At 40.9% G+C, this 21,021-nt stretch overlaps 1 long non-coding RNA gene across 1 annotated transcript in view; it reads left to right on the forward strand.

The window, feature by feature from the left end:
- The window catches only part of LOC149127188 (uncharacterized), a 131,183-nt gene extending 114,213 nt beyond the window's left edge, over window positions 1–16,970 (forward strand). Inside the window, exon 3 of the long non-coding RNA XR_016232848.1 lies at window positions 16,544–16,970. This is a non-coding gene — a long non-coding RNA (uncharacterized LOC149127188). The remainder of the gene's footprint in view (window positions 1–16,543) is intronic.
- The last annotated feature ends 4,051 nt before the right edge of the window (window positions 16,971–21,021 follow it).

Here is a 21,021-nt window from a genome sequence, read left to right on the forward strand (position 1 = left end):
GGGTAGATTCCCAAGAGTAGGATGGCTGGGTCATATGGTAGATCTATATTCAGATTTCTATGGTATCTCTATACTGTTTTCCACAGTGGTTGTACCAGTTTACATTCCTACCAATAGTGGATTAGGGTTCCTTTTTCCTCAAATCCTTGCCAACGTTTCTTATTTGTTCATTTCTGTATGAAAGCTATTCTAGGGGCCAGCACTGTGGCATAGCAATTTGAGTCCTGGCTGCTCCACTCCTCATCCAGCTCTCTGCTATGGCCTGCGAAAGCAGTGGAAGATGTCCCAAGTGCCTGGACACCTGCGTCCATGTGGGAGACCTATAAGAAGCTCCTGGCTGGCCGGTGCCGTGGCTCACTAGGCTAATCCATCGCCTGTGGCGCTGGCACCCCAGGTTCTAGTCCTGGTTGTTCCTCTTCCAGTCCAGCTCTCTGCTGTGGCCCAGGAAGGCAGTGGAGGATGGCCCAAGTGCTTGGGTGCCTGTACCCGCTTGGGATACCAGGAAGAGGCACCTGGTTCCTTGCTTCGGATCGGCGCAGTGCCAACTGTGGCAGCCATTTGGGGAGTGAATCAATGGAAGGAAGACCTTTCTCTCTGTCTCTCTCTCTCACTGTCTAACTCTGCCTGTCAAAATAAAAAAAAAAAAAAAAGAAAAAAAGAAAAGAAGCTCCTGGCTGCTGGCTTCAGATCAGCACAGCTCTGGCTATTATGGCCATTTGGTGAGTGAACCAGCAGATGGAAGACCTCTCTCTCTCTCTCTCTCCCCTCCCCCTGTCTCTCTGTAACTCTGCCTTTCAAATAAATAAATAAATCTTTAAAAAAAGATAAAGTTTATAGGTGCCCCTACCCCCTTAAAAAAATAGAAACCCAGGGCTGGTGCTGTGGCATAGTGGGTAAAGCCTCTGCCTGCAGTGCCAGCATCCCATGTGGGTGCCAGTTTGAGTCCCTGCTGTACTTCTTCCAATCCTACTCTCTGCTATGGCCTGGGAAAGCAGTAGAAAATGGCCCAAGTCCTTGAGCTCCTGCACTCTTATGGGACACCTGGAAGAACCTCCTGGCTTCTGGCTTCAGATTGGCACAGCTCTGGCCATTGTGGCCAACTGGGGAGTGAACCAGTAGATGGAAGACCTCTCTCTATCTCTCTCTATTTTTCTCTCTCTTTCTGCCTTTCCTTCTCTCTCTGTGTAAGTCTGACTTTCAAATAAATAAATCTTTAAAAAAATAGAAAGCCATTCTAACTGGGGTGAGTTGAAACCTCATTGTGGTTTTGATTTGCATTTCCCTGATACTTAGTGTTTTTTTCATGTGTCTGTTGGCCATTTGGATTTCTTTTGAAAAATGCTGGTTCAAGTGCCCATTTCTTTATGGATTGTTTGTTTTGTTGTTGAGTTTACTGAGCTTTTTATATATTCTATATATTAATCTATTATCAGTTGCATAATTTACAAATAATTTTTCCCATTCTGTTGGTTGCCTCTTCACTTTCCTCAGTGATTTTTTTTTGCGGCATAGAAGCTTCTCTATTTGATGTAATCTCTTTTGTCAATTTTGGCTTTGATAGCCTGTGCTCCTGGGGTCTTTCCAAGAACTCTTTGCCTATGCCAATGTCTTGCAGGGTTTCCTAATATTCTCTAATAATTTGATGGTATCGGGTCATAGATTTAGGTCTATGATCCATTTTGGATGCATTTTTGAGTTAGGTGTAAGATAAGAGTCTTGCTTTATATTTCTGCATGCAGAGACTTAATTTTCCCAGCACTTTTTGTTGAAGAGATTGTCCTTGGTCCAGGGAGGTGTTTGGATTTATTTCTGGCATTTCTGTTCTGTTCCATTGGTTTATCCTTCTGTTTTTGTGCCAGTACCAGGATATTTTGATTATAACTGTCTGTAGTATTTCTTGATACCTGGTATTGTGTGCCTCAATATGAATTTCAACATCATTTTTTTCTCTATCTGAGAAGAATAACCTTGGTATTTTGATTAGTATTGCATTGAATCTGTAAATTGCTTTTGGTAGTATGGAAATTTTTACGATATTTCTTCTTCCAATCCATGAACATGGAAGATTTTTCCAATTTTTGTGAGGAGAGGCAGAGAGAGAGAGAGAGAGAGAGAGAGAGAGAGGCCTTCCATCCACTGGTTCACTCCCCAGATGGCCACAATGGCCAGAACTGCGCCCATCTGAAGCCAGGAGCCAGGAGCTTCTTCCAGGTCTCCCATGTGGGTGCAGGTGCCCAAGGACTTAGGCCATCTTCTACTGCTTTCCCAGGCCGTAGCAGAGAGCTGGATTGGAAAGGGAGCAGCTGCGACTAGAACTGGTGCCCATATGGGATGCTTCACGGCAGGCAGAGGATTAACCTACTATGCCACGGTGCTGGCCCAGGCCTATTGATTTTTGTGTGCTGATTTTATATCCTGCTACTTTACCAACTCTTTTTTGAGTTCTAATAGTCTCTTAATGGAGTCTTTTGGATCTCCTATATATAGAATTATGTCATCTGGAAATAGGGATAGTTTGATTTCCTGTTTCCCAATTTATATCCCTTTGATTTCTTTTTCTTGCCTAATAGCTCTTGCTAAAACTTCCAGGACTATACTAAATAGCAATGGTGAGAGTGGGCATCCTTGTCTCATTCCAGATCTTAGTGGAAATGCTTCTAACTTTTCCCCGTTCAATAGGATGCTGGCTGTGGGTTTGTCCTATGTTGCCTTGATTGTGTTGAGAAATGTTCCTTCTATACCCAATTTGCTTAAGGTTTTCATCATGAAAGGATGTTATATTTTATCAAATGCTTTCTCTTCATCTACTGAGATAATCATGTAGTTTTTTGTTCTTCAGTTTGCTAATGTGATATATCACACTTATTGGTTTGTTAATGTTGAACTGTTCCTGCATTCTAAGAATAAATCCCACTTGGTCCAGGTGAATGGTGCTTCTTATGTGTTTTTAGATTTGATTGTCTAGTATTTTGTTGAATTTTTGTGTCTATGTTAATCAGGGAAATTAGTCTGAAGTTCTCTTTCTCTGTTGTATTTTTTCAGGTTTAGAAATTAAGGTGATGCTGGCATCATAGAAACAGTTTGGGAGGATTCCTTTCCTTTCAATTATTTTGAATAGCATGAGAAGAATTGGAGTTAGTTCTTCTTTAAATGTCTGTTAGAATGCAACAGTGAAACCATCCAGTCTGACTTTTCTTTATGGGGAGGGTCTTTATTACTGATTCAATTTCCATCTTGGTTGTTGGTTTGCTTAGGTTTTCCATGTCTTCATGGCTCAATTTAGGTAGGTTGTATGTGTTCAGGGATCTGTCCATTTTTTCTAGGTTTCTTTATTTGTTGGTATACAACTCTTTGTAGTAATTCCTGAAGATTCATTTTTATTTCTGTGGTATCTCTTGTTATACTTCTTTTTTCATTTCTAATTTTATTGATTTGGGTCTTCTTCCTTTTTTTTTTTTTTTTTTTTTTTTTTTTTTGTTAGTTGGGCCAATGGTGTGTAAATTTTGTTTATGTTTTGAAATGGTGCCAACTTAAGCCCTGGGCACTGTCTTAGGCTCTGGCCCAGTTGCCATATTGTACAATAAATTCAGCCTCCCCAGCATCTAGCCTCAAGGAGTCTAGTTCACTAGGCCTCTCCAGAATCTAGCTTACTAGGAGTCACGTGACCGAATGGCCCAGCCACAAACGTCAACTCCACTTCCACTCTAATAGGATTTGCTGCTCCACTCCCTCATCTCTGGAAGGCTATAACAAGGCCTGCTTTCCCATACAGGCTGACTTTCTCTCTCACTCTCTCTCTCCAGCATGTCAGATTCCCCGCCCTCCCCCCCCAACATTAAACCTTTTCTCTTACTCCCATGCTTGGTGTGTTTTGTGGTGACCTTTCAGTTTATTTTTTATTTTTTATTTTTTATTTTTTTGACAGGCAGAGTGGACAGTGAGAGAGAGAGAGAGACAGAGAGAAAGGTCTTCTTTTGCCGTTGGTTCACCCTCCAATGGCTGCCGCGGCTGGTGCACCGCGCTGATCCGATGGCAGGAGCCAGGTGCTTCTCCTGGTCTCCCATGGGGTGCAGGGCCCAAGCACTTGGGCCATCCTCCACTGCACTCCCGGGCCACAGCAGAGAGCTGGCCTGGAAGAGAGGCAACCGGGACAGAATCTGGCGCCCCGACCGGGACTAGAGCCCAGTGTGCCGGCACCACAAGGCAGAGGATTAGCCTAGTGAGCCGCGGCGCTGGCCATTCAGTTTAATTTTTCAAAAAACCAGCTCTTCGTTTCACTGATCTTTTGTAATTTTTTTGTTTCAATTTTGTTTACTTCTTCTCTAATTATTTCTTTTCTCCTACTAATTTTAGGTTTGGTTTACTGTTGTTTTTCTAGGTTCTTGAGATGCCTGGATAGTTTGTTTATTTGGTACCTTTCCAATTTCTTGATGTAGGCACCAATTGCTATAAACTTTTCTCTTAACACTGTTTTTGCTCTACCCTGTAAGTTTGGTATGTTGTCTTGTTGTCCTCAATTGTTTCCAGAAATTTTTGATTTCTCTTTTGATTTGTTCTGTGATCCACTGTTCATTCAGAAGCATGTTGTTCAGTCTGCATGTGTTGGCATATGTTCTAGAGATTATTAAGTTTTCAATCTCCAGCTTCATTCCACTGGGGTCAGAGAAGATGCATGGTATGATTTCAACTTTTTGAATCTGCTGAGACTTACTTTATGACCTAACATATGGTCTAACCTAGAGAAAATTGCATGCATTGATGAGAAGAATGTGTGTTCTTAAACTGTAGGATCAAAAGTTCTGTAGATATTAGTTAGGTCCATTTAGTCTATAGTTTTGATTAACTCCATTGGTTCCTTGCTGATTTTCTGTTTGGTTGATCTGTTCTTTTGCTGAAAGTGGAAAGAGTTGTGTATCTGACTTATTATTTTTAAAAATTTTTTAAAGATATATTTATTTATTGAGAGGCAGAGTTACAGATGGAGAGAGGGAGAAATAGAGAGAGGTCTTCCATCCGCTGGTTCATTCCCCAAATGGGCACAGTGGCCAGAGCTGGGCTGATCTGAAGTCAGGAGTCAGGAGCCTCCTTCAGGTCTCCCATGTGAGTGCAAGGGCCCAAGCACTTGGGGAATCCTCCGCTGCTTTCCCAGGCCATATCAGAGAGCTGAATTGGAAGGGGAGCAGCCAGGTCTCAAATCGGCGCCCATATGGGATGCTGGCACTTCATGCCAGGGTGTTAACCCACTGTACCACAGCGCTGGCTCCTTCTGTTAGTTCTTGAGAGAATGGCTTAGAAACAGCGAGACTGCTCCCCCAACCCAGCTTGGCTTCTTGTCTCACAAGTGATGTCCCCTCTTGTACGTGTTCCCACCATTTCAACTCCTTCTGCTATTAGGCTCTTACCAGAGACTGAATTGATGGCATTGCCTAATCTTGAACTTTCAGCCTCTGTAACTATGAGCCAAATAATTTTATTTTACTTATGAAGCACCCAGCCTCAAGTATTTTGTCATAGAAATGTGAAATGGACTTGTACAAATGGCAATCCAGCACAAATAGAATGTGGATCATGTTGCAGGGGTTTCTTTCTTTACCTGGACCTTGGAGTCTATACTCTGAGCACTGACTGGTTTTACATGGCCTAATCTCCACATGATAAAATGTCTTAGAGACTGGAAAATTTATCTCACTTGGAGCATTTGAAGTAGGATATAGTTAATTGTTGAACATTAAGAAGATAATGCCTGGAGGAAGTGATGTATTTTTTAAAAAGATCTTACTATTTTTATTGCTTCTAGAAGCATTTTAATTTATTGCAGTATGCAGAATTTAACTTGAGGAAAGATGAACTGAGACCGGTGATCTATTGAATATCATTTGTGGTTACAGCAAAGGTTCATGGAGAATGCTTATTATGAAAATACATATCATGAGAATTTTTTTGACTGACTAAAGCATGTTTTGATTTCCTTCCTGTTTTAAACCTATTGACAAAATTGTGGTGAGACCTTTAAAAATATAAAGAAGAATTCACCAATTCCTATAGGTATGTGATGATTTTTCTTAAGGGAGTATTTGGAACATTAATCTGTAATCGTCTATTTTGCATTTATTGATTCAATGTTTTTTGCATAATATTTCTGAGAATACCATAAATGAGAAAATAATTAAGAAAATTTCTGTTCACCAGGAGCTCATAGATAGTGAAATATACTCATGTTACTAAATGCAACCAGATCTGTTTTTCCATGCTTACTCATCATCTGAAATTAAAAAAATGAAGTAACACGTTTTGAACTTGAATTTACTCATGAAATACTACTTTCCTGGAGGGAACAGCAAAAGTGTTAGCTATGGTTCTTTGGGTTGGATTACACTCTGTTTGGGGATCGGGAGATGACAGTGGGAGTGCCCACTCCAGTGATTGCAGTTCCTTCCTTAAAGTAACCTACTACATAAAAGGAGCAACATCCTGCTAATACTAACAGGATCAACAGAACAGATACAGTGAGAGAGGGTGGGCTGGAAATTCAGAAGCAATGGGGATGAGGTCAGAATTTTCTAAGCTGACTAGGCTTAATTTAGGGACCACCTAAGCCAGTGTTACCCAAACTTGTCAGCATATTGGAATCACTTGGGGAACTTAACAATTTGTTTATTGTTATACTCAGAGATTGTGATTTAATTGGTCTTAGATGAGGCTTGGGTTTTGATGATTTCAATATGACAACTGTTGGGATCCACTTCTGAACAATAACATAAGCCTACCGCTTCCTGTATTTTTGATAAATCAAAAATAAGCTTTCTACTTTTGTTTTGCAAAAAACCAACAGAGAATTGTACCCTGTAGGTCATGCCAAAACTCACAGAATGTTGGAGTTGAAAGAGAACTAAGATCATCTACTTCAAAAATTACAAATGGGGAAATTTAGGTTAATTATGGCTCCCAGACCTTTTAAGTCTGCATAACATTAAAAAAAAAAAAAAACCTTGAAATTAGTTGCCAACACCTAATTCAGAGCTTTCATACAATTATCTAGATGTTTGGATTCTTTAAATACAACAGAAAAGCTGGTCATCCTGGACGTTTAGAGCAGCAACAGGCAGACCTCAGTTGTGTTTTAGCTCATTAGCTGGAGCACCTGTTCTATGCCACTGTCTCCATCAGCCTGCCCTAGCGGACATTTGATTGGGCTCACCCTACTCTTGGCTTCCACAGAATGGAAAGCTAACTTCCTACAACTTTCACCTGTTGCTCCCAGCGCCACAACACAAAGGAAGCTTATTTGCTCTTCTGTATGTGAAGACCTCAATTTCTCAAGGCTAGGAATGTACATTCTCCCCACAGATGTTCTCTCCCTTAGTTAAATATCCCTAGATACTCCCACTGTTCCTTGTGTGACCACAGTACTGGACTGCTCATCATCCTGGTGTCTTACTCTGGATACACACTTAGTGGTCGATGTCCTGTTTAAATAGTATCCAGAGTGAAATGTGACACCTAAAGGGGGTATCCTGATGATGGACCTGGCACGTCTATTGATAAAACTGGAACTCCACCAATGTTTCTCAGTGCTATCATCTGGTAACAACACAAACAGCTGGTTCATGTTGAGCCAGAGACCAAATGAAATCCCCAAGCCTTTTTTATATGAAATAACATGAAGCCAGATTTGTTCACTCCAAACTTACGTAAATTATTTAATTCAAATACTTATGCTACTTTACAATCTGTTTAATTTCAAGTCCTGTGTCAGAGACAAGCTCTCAAAAGCAGTTTCAGTTGCAGAGAATTATTGATCCTCACAAGCCAAAGGGCACTTGAGACTGCTTTGGGTTGCCAGTGTCATCTACTGTATTAGTTGGGTTGCTGCATCCTCAGAGTTGAAGTTTTTGATGCTTTCATCTAAAATCACTGATTTAAAAAATAGAGTTGAATAAGACCAAACCTTCCTTGTGAACTGTCTATGGAGAACAAAATCACAATTCAGCAACCAAAAATTTGTTCAGTCCCTGAACTGATGTCCATGTACTAGAGAGGAAGAGAGGAAGAGAGAGAGAGGGAGGGAGAGGGTATTCCTCAAATGCCCACAATAGCCAGGGTGGGCCCAGGCCAAAGCCAGGAGCCTAAACTCAATCTGCGTCTTCCACATGGGTTCCAGGGATCCAGGTACTTGAGCCATCACCTAATGTTCCCCAGGGTGCGCTTTAGCAGGAAGTTGGAATCAGAAGACGAGCCAGGCTTGAATCCAGGGATGCTGATATGGGATGTGAGCATCCCAATAGATTTCTTAACTCTTACACTAAACATCTGCTCCAAGGCTTATTTTTCTTACCTATGAGACTTTTAGAAAGTCCTTCCAGGAAACAACTTATATTCTATTCCAATTCTCTGAATAATGTCATGGCACTATCATTAAAGAAGTTAGGTTACTGTGTGATTAACCCCACTGGATTACTAGTGATTATATCCCTTCTTAGGCAAGTATAAATCATTTTGCTACATACTCACTTTAAGCTTGTAAAAATCTAAAATTTTTCTGATTTTGCAATTCAAGATTCTAGGAGACATTAGTTATATTTTTCTGAAGAGTAGTTCCCTTTGAATGTGCACCTCATGTAAGTGAAGTTAAGCTCATAAAGTAATTCTAATTAATTAAACTCAGAACCAAAGATTTGCCAATATTGAGACACCTGATGAAAAGCCTACTATGAAGCAGCAAGTGGCAGACATTTCTCCTTTTAAAAATATATATTTATTTTTTATTTGAAAGGCAGAGTGACAGAGAAAGGGAGGGACATCAGGAAAGAGAGCTAGTGAGTGAGTGAGCAAGCTAGCGGGAGATTTCATCCACTTGTTTACTGCCTAAATGGCCACAACAGATTGATCTGGGCCAGGCTGAAGCCAGGAGCCAGGATTTCCATCCTGGTATCTCACATGGGTAGCAGGGGATCAAGTACTTGGGACAATTTTCACTGCCTTCCCAGGCGCATTAGCAGGAAGCTTGATTGGAAGCGGAGCAGCCGGGCCTTGAACCGGTGCTGTGATAGAGGATGCTGATGTCCTAAGTAGCAAATTAACCACTGCACTAAATGCCTGGTTCTAAATTTTTTTGAAGCCAATATATGGTTGACCACTTGGGAATAAACTATAATATGTGGTTCCAGAATTAATAAACAATACTATTTTGGTAGGACTTGATGCAATCTTATGCATGGGGTCTGTTTACAGGTGTCAGTCAGGGTTCTACTCTTCTGTCTCCAGGTTTTGTGCTTTTTCTGTGTCAACCTGAGCCAGTCAGCTTCTTTACACCCATCCACAGCTCGTTAGTGTTTGCACTTGTCCAGGCTGAGGTAGACAGGAGTTACATGATTATCACTTGGTGTGAGGATTGTCCATGTTCAATCCTTAAAGCACAAATGCCATCATCTGTATAATTACTACTCTGTCCTACAGGGTTTGGTCAGCACATGTTGTGTTCTAAAAGTTTTACATAGTTAATTTATCTAATTCTCACATGAGCTCATGAAATGGGTATCATTGTGCTCATTTTACAGATAAAGACTGAGGCACAAAGTGCTTATTTATTTGATTAAGTCACTTAGCTGTATGTGGAAAAGCGGTCTGGCTGCAGTCTGATTATAATTACTGCACTCCAAACCTTATCCCCCTAGCAGAGCTATACTTGACCCCCTTTATTTTTTATTTTTTTTGACAGGCAGAGTTAGTGAGAGAGAGAGAGAGAGAAAGGTCTTCCTTCCATTGGTTCGCCCCCCCCAAATGGCCACTACAGCCAGCGCGCTGCGCTGATCCGAAGCCAGGAGCCAGGTGCTTCTCCTGATATTCCATGCAGGTGCAGGGCCAAAGGACTTGTGCCATCCTCCACTGCCTTCCCAGGCCACAGCAGAGAGCTGGACTGGAAGAGGAGCAACCAGGACAGAATCTGGTGCCCCAACCAGGACTAGAACCCCGGGGTGCTGGCGCTGCAGGTGGAGGATTAGCTTAGTGAGCAGCGGCGCTGGCCAACCCCCTTTATTATTTCACAAATTGATGACATGTGAGATTTTTGGGAGTTTTTACTATTTGCTTTGTAAAATCTCCTTGCAAATGCCTGGAAAGGATGGCTGGTCTCACCATTGGAGCTATGAGAAAGAAATCTCAAAAACCACATTTAGGAAACATAAAGAATTAACTTTTGGACAGAATCAAAACCATCTTTTCTGTGATTAAAAATTCTTATTGCTTCTTGTCTTTACCTTAACTACACCTTCTCAAAATTCAAGCATGTGCACGCTTACACACACACACGCACATACACTACGTTTAACATCCCTTTTAGTATTTAAAGTTGTGGAGGAAAAGTCTTTAGTTTATTTCTCTAGAAATTCTAGAAAGGGTCCACATATTAAAAAGCTTATACAATTGCTTGTAAATTTTTAAATATCATCTTTCCATCAGTATATGTCTTGAAGTTTTTCAATATTTTTAATAAAGCATTTTGAGTCAGTTCTCATAATATATTGATGTCATACTTCTTTTTCTCTTTTTTAATGATTTATTTGTTTACTTGAAAGTCAGAGTTACACAGAGAGGAGGGGGGGGAGACAGAGAGAGAGAGAGAGAGAGAAAGTGTGTGTGTGAGAGAGAGAGAGAGAGAGTGAGAGAGAGGTCTTCCATCTGCTGGTTCACTCCCCAGTTGGCCGCAATGGCTGGAGCTGCCCCAATCTGAAGCTAGGAGTGAGGTGCTTCTACTGGGTCTCCCATGGGGGTGCAGGGGCCCAAAGACTTGGGCCATCTTCTACTGCTTTTCCAGGCCATAGCAGAGAGCCAGATCTGAAGTGGAGTAGCCAGGACTCGAACTGGTGTCCATATGGGATGCTGGCACTGCAGGTGGCAGCTTTACCTGCTATCCCACAGTGCTGACTCCAATGTCATAAATCTTAAAAGAAGTTTCTTCCCTTTCTTTTTAAAAATACCTTATTTATTTATTTAAGAAGCACAGTTAAAAAGGAGACAGTGAGATCTTCCACCCACTGGTTTACTCCTCAAAAGGCTGCAACAGCCAGAGCTAGGCTGCTGGGAGTTTCTTTCACATCTCCCATGCGGGTGCAGGCACCATGCACTTGGGCCATCTTCCACTGCTTTTCCAGGCCATTAACAGGGAGCTGGATCAGAAGCGGAGCTGGTGGAAAATGAACAGGCACCCATACAGGATGCTAGAGCCTCGAGCAGACGCTTAACCCATTATGCCACAGAGCTGGTCCTGAGAAGTTTTCTTTTCTTTTTTTAAAGTTTTATTTTATTTATTTGAAAGACAATTACAGAGAGAGAGAGAGAGAGAGACAGAGAGAGAGAGGTCTTCCATCTGCTAGTTCACTCCCCAGATGGTGCGACAACCAGAGTTGTACTGATCTGAAGCCAGGAGCTTCTTCTGGGTCTCCCATGTGGGTGCAGGGGCCCAAGGACTTAGGCCATCTTCCACTGCTTTCCCAGGCCATGGCTGGATTGGAAGAGGAATAGCTGGGACTAGAACCCATATGGGATGCCGGTGCTTCAGGCCAGGGCTTTAACCTGCTGCACCACAGCGCTGGCCCGGAGAAGTTTTCTTAAAATATAGCTTAATGTATTACCTGTCCTTCTGGCATAATACTGGTATGTGTATTGTTATTTCCTATATCCATGCTTTGTGTCTGTTATCTTGGTATCTAGTTGCTATTATTCTTTTTTCTCTTAAAGGTTTTTTTTCCTTTACCTGAAAAGCGGAGTGACAGAAGGAGGAAGGGAGGGAGAAAGGGAAGGAGGGAGGGAGGGAGGGAGGGAGAGAGACAGACAGACAGAGACAGAGAGAGAAAGTGATCTCTTGTCTCCTGGTCCACTCTCCAAATGGCTGTAGCAGTTGGGGCTGGGAAAGGCTGAAGCATGGAGCCAGGACTTCATCCATGTGGGTGGCTGAGACTCAAGTGCTTGGGCCATCATCTGCTGCTTTCCAGGTTTATTAGCAGGTAGCTAGAGCAGAATCAGTGTATCTGGGTCTGGAGCTGGCACTCTGACATGGGATGCAGGCACCCCAAGTGGTGGCTTAAACCTGCTGTGCCACAGCACCTACCCTTGCTGCTGTTCTTCTGTATTTCTCCAAAATCGATGTTGTTAATTGAGCTTTCTAAAGTACTAAACCATTTTTGCTTTGTAGTTCAATTTTATTTTCCTTAGCATTGCCAGATACTTTATCTAATTCTGTTGTTTTAAAATTTTTTCTGTGAGTATTTCATGAAGTTCATGTTCTTTTTTATTTATTTGGAAATGTAGAATAGTTTTACCCTAAAAAAATCTTTTTATGTCCTGAAATTAATCTTCCCAGGTGCTATGTTCCTTATTCTTAAATTATGCATTTTCTTTCTTACCTTTCTCCAGAAATTCTGTTGAAGTCCCAAGCTTTTTTTTTTAACTTTTATTTAATGAATATAAATTTCCAAAGTACGGCTTATGGATTACAATGGCTTCCCCCCCATAACGTCCCTCCCACCCGCAACCCTCCCCTTTCCCATTCCCTCTCCCCTTCCATTCACATGAGGATTCATTTTCAATTCTCTTTATATACAGAAGATCAGTTTAGCATACATTAAGTAAGGATTTCAACAGTTTGCTCCCACACAGAAACATAAAGTGAAAAATAATAGATGATTTTTTTAAATGATGATGAAATCAGATCAGACCTATTGTCATGTTTAATCCCAGTGAGAGTCAAGTTGGGAATTGATAATTTCTTCTCTTTTTTTTTTTTTAACAGAAGATCAGTTTAGTATACATTAAGTAAAGATTTCAACCGTTTGCACCCCCATAGAAACACAAAGTGAAATATACTGTTTGAGTACTCGTTATAGCATTAAGCCTCAATGTACAGCACATTAAGGACAGAGATCCTACATGAGGAGTAAGTGCACAGTGACTCCTGTTGTTGACTTTACAAATTGACACTCCTGTTTATGGCATCAGTAATCTCCCCATGCTCCAGTCATGAGTTTCCAAGGCTATGGAAGCCCCTTGAGTTCTCCGACTCTTACCTTGTTTAGACAAGGTCATAGTCAAAGTGGAGGTTCTCTCCTCCCTTCAGAGAAAGGTACCTCCTTCTTTGAAGACCTGTTCTTTCCACTGGGCACTGGGATCTCACTCACAAAGATCTTTCATTTAGGTTTTTTTTTTTTTTTTGCCAGAGTGTCTTGGCTTTCCATGCCTGAAATACTCTCATGGGCTTTTCAGCCAGATCCGAATGCCTTTAGGGCTGATTCTGAGGCCAGAGTGCTGTTTAGGACATCCGCCCTTCTATGAGTCTGCTGAGTATCTCACTTCCCATGTTGGATCACTCTCCCCTTTATTTATTCCATCGGTTAGTGTTAGCAGGTACTAGACTTGTTTATGTGCTCCCTTTGACTCTTAGTCCTTTCATTATGATCAATTGTGAACTGAAATTGATCACTTGGACTAGTGAGATGGCATTGGTACATGCCACCTTGATGGGATTGAATTGGAGTCCCCTGGTATGTTTCTAACTCTACCATTTGGGGCAAGTCAGCTTGAGCATGTCCCAAATTTCCAACCTTTTTTTTTTCTTTTTTCTTCTTGCATTGGGTTTGGATGTAGCTATAATTTAGCCTAGTGTTTGCTTTTTAAATTTTGCATTTAAAATTGAGCTGAATGGCTAGGAGGTGATGGTATATATTCTGTGCTTATATTTTCACTACCTGGGAGCCATACATAGTCTAAGAATTTTGCCTCCTCATGATTTTTTAGTAACTTGAAATGGATTGTTCATGCTCTGCCCCTGCCTCCTGAACTGTGAGAGATAGATTTCTGTTGTTTATAAGCTACTCAGTTTAGGTGTTTTGTTGTAGCACCTTAGAGGGACTCCTGTTTATTGGGCCAGGTAATTGTAGTGTGTCCTATTATGACTATATCTTTGGAGAATTGTTTTAAATACGGATGGTCTCCCTTCTCTTGGTAAGCCATGTTCTCTGGAAAAAATATTTTTACCTGGATTATAATGATGACTGCCAAAGGGTTTGTTTTTTACTTTTTTTTTTTTTTTTGGAATGCTTTGTTGTTAGCACAGGCTACTTGAAACAGGCAGTAGAAAACTTCATGGTCATCAAGGCCCTTTCTCTCCATTGAGAAAGGCAGATTTGAAGGATATGTGTGTGCAACTCCTCTAACTTTTTCTTCATTGGTGATTTTTTAAAAGATATTATTGTTTACTTGAGAGGTAGAGTTACAGACAGAGACAGAGAGACAGAGAGGTCTTCCATCCACTGGTTTACTCCCCAAACGGCCACAAAAGCCAGAGCTGGTTTGATCTGAAGCCAGGAGACAGGACCTCCTTCCAGGTCTCCCACACAGGTGCAGAGGCAGCACTTGGGCCATCTTCCACTGCTTTCCTAGGCCATGGCAGAGAGCTGGATTGGAAGAGGAGCAGCTGAGACTGGAACCGGTGCCCAAACAGGATGCCAGCACTGTAGACAAAGGTTTAGCCCACTACACCAAAGCGCCGGCCTCTCATTGGTGACTTTTTGAAGGAAAACCTGACCAAGTAAGGGTTAAGTCACAGACTGAATTGCCTGCTTCCTGTTTCAGAGTGCTGGCGCAAGTGCTGGCTCCTCTCTTGCGGTTCCAGCCCCTTGCTATGGTGCCTGGTAGGCAGCAGATGATGACCTAAGTACCTGAGTTCCTGCCACTCACTTAGGTGGCCAGGGTGGAATTCCTGAGTCCTGGCTTTGGCTTATCCTGGCTGTTGCTGCCATTTGGGGAGTGAACCAGTGGCTGGAAGATTGCTCTTTCAGTCTTTTTTTTTTTTTTCCTTTTGTCTCTGTCTCTGTCTCTGTCTCTCTCTCTCTCTCTCTGTCTCTCTCTCTGCCTTTCAAACAAATCTTCAGAAAGAGGCCTCTTTCATTCTCATTTGTTGGGTTATAGGTTTCTGGAGCTGATGGTCTGTGGGAACCTTGAGAGCCACTTCTCATCGCATCCCGACTTCTTTCCTGCAATGGTACCCGGTGCTTCTACCCTGGGATTATGGGTTCTTCCCATTACCTGCACTCAGCTTAGTCTGGGTGATGTATAGTTGACAAGTTCTCCTTATGGTTTCTCTATAAGGTTATTTAACACCTTTTGTTACTCATCAGGGGAGGTTTTAAGTAAATATGTTTGTCCCAACATTCTTATTGTGAAGCATTTATGATAAATATTCAAAAGATTTTCAATTAAGACTTGCTAAAATTATTTTAAAAAGTTACAGTAAGCTGTTAGGAAAAAATGATTTTTTTTTTAGTACACTTTGCCAACAGAGTAATTCTCTCATTATCTGAGGTATTGCTGTTTTGCAGATTCATCCTTAAATAAATTCATTGTTATTCTTATGAATATTATTTGTAATTGCTATCATATTCAGAGGCTTCACAAATTCCCAGTTGAAAACTGAGGGCATCAAGGCTTTATCTCTCAGCTTATACTTAAAATTATAACTGAAGATTACTCTAATTAGTTTTCTGCTGTTACAAACCAAATGATGAGTTCAAATAGGGTAAACAGGTTGTTCTTATTTCTCATCGTTTTTTCCGATACTGTATTTCCCCAAACTTAGTATTATATTTAAGTAGATATTTGTGATAGGAATTACTGGGTGCATAATATTCAATTGTTAATTGTTTTAATTTTTCCCACGAATTTTCTCTTTTCATTGGTTACAATTTTCACCATTATTACTAGCCTTTTGATTGATTACAGTTTTCATCATTAAGTTACTACTAGCCTAATGGTCACACAAAATAATCAAATAAAATCTATCATAAATAAAATTTAAAGTGACCTTTTTTAAGGAAATCACGCAACATGTTCCTTCCCGTGAAAAGTTGAAGAGACCTGAATCTTAAAGCTATAGAAATTAGAATAAAAAATAAAAAGAACGTCGATATAAAATGAACTTTTTAGGGGGGAGCATTTCAAATAGTGGTTAAAATGCTGTATAGGACCCTTGCATCTGAAATCAGAGTCCCTGGGTTAGAGTCCTGGATCTACTCCCTGTTCCAACTTCCTGCTAATGCACACCTTTGGAGGCAGCAAGTGTTGGTCCAAGTGCTTGGGTTCCTGCCACCTGAACTGGGGACCTGGACTGAGTTCCCAGCTTGTGACTTTAGCTTGGCCCAGCCCTGGCTGTTGGAAGTGTTTTGGAATTAAACCAATGGATGAAAGGTCTGTCTCCCTCTCTCTTTCTCTCTGTTTTTCTTCTACTCTCTGTGTCTCTCTGCCTATCTGATAAAATAATTGAAAAATTTTGCATAATGATTATTTAGTCTGTAAATCAACATATCAAACTTATATGGACAATTTTGTACTTATTTGGGTGATTTGACGAAGGTAAATAGCCACATTGGATAGTTCAGGTAAAACAGGTGCGTATTTTAATGAACAATACTCTAGATGAAATATCAGTTGAGGAGGACTGAATTCAGCTTCCATTTGGAGCAAGGCTGATGCTGCTCATATATTTCATTTTCAGATGATGGGGCAAGGATGGAATCATCTGAAAAACGCCACATGGTGCTGTCCTCTGAGCCAGAACAAGCCCTCATCGTTGTGCATTTGTGAGCCCAGTTAGCTGTTTTACATTTCCTGAGGTTCCTTGCCTGGATATTTCATGAGACAGTAATTTGACTTTAATAGATCATTTAAAAATGGTCTAAAACATCCCACCAGTGTGTGCAGTCAGTTATGTTTCAGGACTGGACTGTTCTTGTTCTAGAAAATGAGTTACACTTTGTTTAATTTTAAAGATGATATTTTCACAGGGTATCATACTTAGTCCATAAGTCCAGTTTCTCTTCCCATGTAATCTCCTTTCAGTGAGTGGCACCATTTGTTGTTTCATTATCTAGTTAAGAAACACTAAATTCTTCTAGATACTTGCCATCTCTTCACTGCATTTATTTTACCCCTCATAGAGTCCTTTTTATTTTTCAAATGTCTTCTTTTTTTAACTTTTATTTAATGAATATAAATTTCCAAAGTACAGTTTATGGATTACAATGGCTTCCCCCCCATAACGTCCCTCCCACCCGCAACCCTCCCCTTTCCCTCTCCCCTTCCATTCACATCAAGATTCATTTTCTATTCTCTTTATATACAGAAGATCAGTTTAGCATACATTAAGTAAAGATTTCAACAGTTTGCTCCCACACAGAAACATAAAGTGAAAAATACTGTTTGAGTACTAGTTATAGCATTAAATCACAATGTACAGCACACTAAGGACAGAGATCCTACATTAGGAGTAAGTGCACAGTGACTCCTGTTGTTGACTTAACAAATTGGCACTCTTTAGCAATCCACTTTATTATTCTTATTTTTATTTTACTGCAAACACCTTGGTTCAAATTTCTATTATTTCTCATCTGAACGATTAAAATAGATTGTTAACATGGTCTGCCTATCTCCTGTGGTTTGTCTTCAATCTGTTTCTTCCATTCTCCTTTCAGCAACTACAGTGATTTTTTTCAAAATGGAAAAAATCATGATGAGTAGCATGCTTAAGTCACATCAGTAAAAAAAGAAAATAAAAAATAAAAAAAGGCTGGTGCCACGGCTCACTTGGTTAATCCTCCACCTGTGGCTCTGGCACCCTGGGTTCTAGTCCCGGTTGGGGCGCCGGATTCTGTCCCGGTTGCTCCTCTTCCAGTCCAGCTCTCTGCTGTGGCCCGGGAAGGCAGTGGAGGATGGCCCAAGTGCTTGGGCCCTGCACCCCATGGGAGACCAGGAGGGAGCACCTGGCTCCTGGCTTTGGATCGGCGCAGCCCGCTGGCTGTAGCAGCCATTTGGGGGTTGAACCAATGGAAGGAAGACCTTTCTCTCTCTCTCTCTCTCTCTCACTGTCTAACTCTGCCTGTCAAAAAAAAAAAAAAAAAAAAGTCACATCAGTGGCTTCCTGTTGTCTTTAAACCAGGAGTGGACTGGTGTGATCATCTCTCATTCCTTTCTCATGCTCCTGCCAGCCACACCAAACTTCCTGAGTACTGCAGGGACACCTGACTTCTCCAGACATAGGACTTCCCAAATGCTATTTCATTTACATGCAGTGTCACATCTCTATGCTTATGAATATCTAGGTGATTACAGAGGTCTTCAGAGAGGAGATGAAGTCTGAGCATGGAGATAAAAGACAAGTGATGGAAGACCCTAGGATGTGGAATTAATGGAGCCATCACATAGTGAGGCAAGGTTCAGTCATGGAGGACTTCTGTGTTATGCTCAACAGCTTGGATTTTATCGTAAAGATGGTCAGGGACCATTCTAGCTATAGGTTATATCATGTAGAAAGATATAGAGGAGTGAATCAGCGTGTTTGAATTTTTTTTAAAAATGGTAAAATAATGAGTCATACAAATATAGAATGAGTACATTAAAGCTATATTATTTATTAATGAAGGTATCAGTAAGATAGTGCATGTAATTGAAAAGAGAATTTTAAGAAAATATAAGCAGATAAAAGCAACTAAGAGTGATGAGTTGAATTAAAAGTAGATGCAAAATTGGTCGATTTCCAAAGGACAAGAATCAACTGCATCTCCCTAGGACACAATTCTTTTGCATTAATATGGGTAAGAATCATTTGAAATATAATACATTTTCTATAGCTTACAGAGTGGAAAAATAAATCAAATACAGTGAAAGGTAAAGATAATCTAGAAGCAATGTGCTAGATTGTTCCCTCGTCTTGAAATCTTTCAGAATTGTTGCTGTCCCACTTGTGGGGAGCAACCCGGACTAGACTAAGTTACTGGAATTAAGACTTATTCTATGCATCTGCTCTCCCACAATATGGCGCTGGGAGAGAAGAAAACAGCTTCTACACAGCTGCCTCCAGTTCAGCCAATAAACTGTAGGACTTGCTCCTGATTGGAGGAGAGCAGCGTACTCGGCATGTGGGTAGCAGAGTTGGGATTGGTGGAAGAGGACTATAAAGGAGGAGAGAGACGGCATGCACCAGGAACATCTAAGGGGAACACCTGTGCAGTCCCCGAGAGAGCCGGCCGGCGGTGTGCCGCTCCCCTGCGGAAGTGGGGAATGTGGCCAGGGGGAACTGCCCTTCCACGGAGGTGGAAGGGATAGTAGCCAACCCGGGAAGAACCAGCAGCAAACCCGGGGAGGGCCGAGCAGACAGAAGAACAGCGCAGGGTCCTGTGTCGTTCCTCCATGAAGAGGGGGAGCGACACCACTTTATGTCAAAGAAGTATAAATAACTATTTTTGAGAAGCATAACATAGGAAGAGAGGCATGTTGGAAAATAAAGCCTGCTATGTTTGATGAGTTAGGTCATAAGGCCTTTTCATTTTACACTAAATCTTGGATTTCATCCAGAAGGTGATAGAGGAAGCGTGGTAGAGCCCAGGTGGCTTTGGATCAACGCAGCTCTGGCCATTGTGGCCAGCTGGGGAGTGAACCAGCAGATGGAAGACCTCTCTGTCTGTCTGTCTGTCTCTCTCTCTCTGTGTAACTCTTTCAAATAAATAAATCTTTAAAAAAAAAGAATTCAGGTAGAGAGAATTCTCATACTTCATGCATTATTAAAACAAAAATTTACAGCTAAATGCAAAAGTGGTCAATATCCAGAGGACAGCAGTTGACTGCATTGCTTGAGGACACACTTAATTTGCATTAAATAGGCAAGAAACATTGGCATTACTTTGAAAGATATATTTCCAGAGAGTAGTTTAGGTCAGTTGTGAAAATCTCTTGGGTTCAGCATCACAAGGTGAAATGGAGGTTAGGTGGCCATCTGCAAAGATGCTCAATTTTGGAAGCACATCAACACCCAATGTTTAAACAACTCTGATTCTTTAAAATATAAAATGAATATCTACTTTGTATTTGTTGTGTGTCACTGTGTAATAAATTATCCCCAAACTTAAGGACTTAAAATAATAATATATACTTACGTCACTCTTTCTGTGTGTCAGGAAATCAGTAATGACTTAGTTTGGCTGTTCTGCCTTGGGCCCCTCTTGAAGCTGTAGCAAAGACACTTCATCTGCAGTCATCCAAAGCATGAACAAGGCTGAAAGAAACATTTCCACAGTGTCTTACTCATGAAGGTGGCAAGCTGGCTGTTGGTGGGAGGCCTCAGTTTCTCTCTATAAATAGGGACTTCTCCACAGAGCTACCTGAGTGTACTCATGGGATGGCCCAAGATAGAAAAAGCCAGGGGGATGTCATCTTTTTATGACTTGGACTTAGACATTACATGGAATCACTTCTGTTTATTAGAAAAATGTCATTAAGTCTGGCCCATGCAAATTGTGAAGAACGAGGTTACAACTTTGGGAAGGCATTCCAGTCAGATTACAGATATGAGATAACTGTAAAAAGGAAGATGCTGTTGAAAGACACATTTATTTTTGGTTCCAAAAAATTGAAATACATGCAGTTTTTTAAAAAAATAATATGTATTTTCTATGAACTTTTTGAAGACCCTTTATGATTTCAATCCACGATGTGTATGATTATCTTTAACTCCTCCTTACCAATTACTTACATTTCCACTGTTAGAACTGTGTTCGAATGCACTTTTTGATTAATCCCTATTCGAGGAAAGAATACAGGTTACTATTTCAAAATTGCTCCCTGCTGCATGCCTGCTATGGGTTGACACCATTACTTACAGGTAGACTTTTATTGCTGAGCCCACGTAGAGCAATATCCATATTGTATTTATATACACCAGTGCACAGGAACAGACCCACCTCTTTTAACTCACAGAAGTGACAGGTTTATTTACATCAAGCATAGATGCAGAGTGCACTGGAGGTTTTCAACTGTATCTACCCAGCTTTGCGCATCAAACTCCCAGAGACTCTATTAAATCCATAGATTTGTCTTTTTTATTTCATACTAAACTATTGCTGCCATGGAACCTGTGGTATATAATCCTGTAAGTTAATAAAATGAACATGCCTGGATTTAGAAATTCTGCTCTGGATTTTG

The sequence above is a fragment of the Oryctolagus cuniculus genome, chromosome 4 (assembly GCF_051225735.1).
Source record: "Oryctolagus cuniculus isolate XC-2025 breed Fujian yellow rabbit chromosome 4, ASM5122573v1, whole genome shotgun sequence".
Lineage (NCBI taxonomy): Eukaryota > Metazoa > Chordata > Mammalia > Lagomorpha > Leporidae > Oryctolagus > Oryctolagus cuniculus.